Genomic DNA, 3356 nt, shown 5'->3' with positions numbered 1-3356 from the left:
CTTTTATATGGTGTGACATAATCAGGGGAACAGGTACCATCTCCTGGGAAAGATGGAGATGAACAGCAGCAGTAAACCACACAAGTCCAGAGGTTTCAGGTTAAATGCCACAGCAAGTTTATTCACCAGCTTGCAAACAAAACAAAACATAAACAGAATCCTAGCCGTCTGGCTACTAGCTAATACATTTTAGCGACACCCTCTCTCAGGTGTTGGACCTTGTGTCCAAACTCACACTCAACATATCATTGCTCACCACAGCAGAGTCTCTCAGGAGGCAATTCACCTCCTCCCCAAGTCTAAAACAATGATTGCATATTCAAGCTGCTTTTTCACAGGCACCTCACAGGTGCATCACTTGATCAGTCTGTTTAGAGACTGGCAGGCCAGAAGATCTGGACTGGGCCTTATGTATGGAGTCCACCCTTCTCTTTTTCCATACATAACACCAGGGACCCGTACCATGTTTTGGTAGTGCAGGGAAATACCCTGTGGGAAGCTTTATCCACATATCTACACATTCTCCCTGGTGTTTTAACGTACAAAATGCTGGAAGCCTGGGACACATACCTTTGTCATTTAGCCTCCTTCCAGTGACTTTGTCACAGTGGATTATCAGGACAATCCTGTTGGAGGCTCCAGCAATAGTCAGCCATCATGTGTCTGTCCCATCTGCCATGATACCTTTCCTCCATCACCTTTATATCTTGATGACACTTTTTGCCTTGTTCCTCACTGGAAATCTGTGTAAGCGGCTAAGGAGAAAGTGTATCTTTATGCTCATATTAATACCCAAATTTTTAAAGTTTGTGAGCAAGTTTTGCGACAGTTCTTCAAAATTGTCTGCTTGTGGTTACCCAAGAAGCTCTTGACAAATGAGACATAACTGCACCAGGCAGAAGCGTCAACACCATTCATAAATTTTGTGAAAATAGAATCCTTAATAAGTTTACAAATTTGAGGGTCATCAAAGATCCCAGCTTTTAGTTTTTTCATACTTAGTCCAGGAAATGTTCTAAAAATGTATTTGAAGAAATCACCATCTTAGTCCAAGGCCTTAACAAACTCTTTCATTAATTCCAGCTTGATATGGAGTGATGGAAGAATGATTTTTTTTCCTTGTCAACCAATGGCTCATTATTGATGTTCGCTGCACCTACAGTCATGTTTATCTTGAAGGCCATGTCCCTTTTTTCCAATGATCTTGCTTTGCCCTACTATCCCACAAGCAAGGGTAATTAGTATATCCAGAAGTTTACCATTTTAGATCAACACAAGTAGATAACTAGTGCTCTTGATAGCACAGCGTCGGTTAGGCAATTTTGGTATTTTAATATTCTTCTATGTTGAGTGAGCAATTGAGAGAGATGCATATCGGTTACCTATGTGCAGTAAAACACATTTCAATGTTCTACTGGAGGTGTCTATAAAAAGCCGCCCTCCTTATGGTCAATATTCCATTTCCATTTGAAGAAGAAGTCCAGGGATGTTATTGCAGTACACAAGTTCTTCATCTTGGCTGAAGTAAGAAAGAAGTTCCAATTCACATGTCCGATAAACTGTGATTTTAGTTTTAGATTGTAAACAGTTCTTTTGTTTTAGTCTGGATACTAAAATTTCAGACGCATGCCTTGACTTACTGAGGTCCCATATTAGCTCATTGAGTTCTTCTTGGGAGAACTGCTGAGACATTGAAATACTTCCTTCATATCCACTCCAACTGCTACCCCCTAAGTACTGAATTTCTTCTACATCTGGCTACGGAAGGTCAGGCAGTATGGTAAACACTGGTATGGGAACCTCGTTGTCTTGTGGTACAGGTAGTCTTGCTGATTACAAATCAGGATATTCACACTTGAGTTTCTTGTAATGCTTGAAAAACCTTCACATTAACCACACAAAAATAATAATTGTTGTGGTGGATTTTTGGCTTTCGCCACACCATAGTCACACCGAAGGTTAAACTTTTCTTTTCTGGATATTTCCACTGTCGTAAACATTCTGCAAAGGTTTCGCAAATCTTAAGGGGGCCCAACACTTGTCTTGGTCTCCAAGCGCTATGCCAAACTATTGAAGAAAAGCTTGCTTTACAAAGTCTGTGATGTTTTTGCTGAGCATTTTCGCCATAAATGTAGAAATAGGCATTAGGATTGTTTAAGCAGCCTGTTCATTGACAAAAAAACACCAATAAAAATAAAGTTTATTTAATATGATATTATCACGTGAGTTATTGTTAATTGACTTTATTCATAATTTAAACACTCTGCATATACAAATTGTCACTACAACCACTCCGTATACAACTTGACTTATTTACGCTAATTACATGTATAAAAATATATTACATGGTCGAGAAATAAGAAAAATAAAATAGACAATGTGAACGGCTCAACTGCCAAATGACTGCTGCTTGACTGACCGATCACTTATATACAGAGGGAGATGTTCTAGAATGATCGCAGAGTGAACATCTAGAATATTCACGTGTATCACTTTCTAGAATGTTCTGGTAGATTCCCATATGCACACGTTATGGCTAAGGTCCCTATTAATTGAGTTTACCCATTATCTCAAGAACCAGAGTCAATTTGAAAAAACTACTTCCATTTTTTAATAAAACAACCCCAAAATACCCTAAATTCGTTCAAATATCCTTAACAACTACTTTATTTATTTTTTTCATTGGCGGTGTTATGAGAGTCTTCTCTTCTAGTTACAGTATGCTTCATCAATTGCAATGAAGACAGACCATACAGTGGAGACTGACACCAAGGGTTGTATGATATAGACACAATGTGGTAAAGTGTATGTATGTATGGGCACAATGGTTAATATTGCTGCCTCCCAGCTCTGCGGTCATGGGTTCCATTTTGACCAGAACCCTTTATATGTTCTCCTTATGTTTATGTGGGTTTTCTCTGGGTTATCTAGTTTCTCTCATCAATCCAAAGACTTACTATTGTGAGTTCCACCTGGGCATGGACTGGTGTGAATGATTAAATAAAGTGCTACATAATATGCACGCACTATATGAATAACTGTAATTAAAAATGATTATAATGCATGATATTAATTATGTGATTTTTTCCCAGTACATAATTGCAGGAGGTTTGACAATTGCAGCTTCATCTAACCACAATATCTGCTTGGTGAGTTATCTGATCAAATAAAATGTATTATATATAAGGATATATTTGTGAAAATGCAACATAAGTCTGGGCCTAAGGCAGCAGAGACATAGCATCAGCATTGATCCTTTTGAGGAATGAAGGTTATATACACATGGAAACTTTTAAAAAGGATAAAATACCATCAACTTAAGACAGTGGCAGCTAGGTGATCCTGGTCCATCTGTT

This window comes from Mixophyes fleayi, chromosome 6 (genome assembly GCF_038048845.1).
Source record: "Mixophyes fleayi isolate aMixFle1 chromosome 6, aMixFle1.hap1, whole genome shotgun sequence".
NCBI classification, from domain to species: Eukaryota; Metazoa; Chordata; class Amphibia; order Anura; family Limnodynastidae; genus Mixophyes; species Mixophyes fleayi.
The sequence above is the reverse complement of the archived record's forward strand: the minus strand, read 5'-3'. Positions refer to the sequence as shown.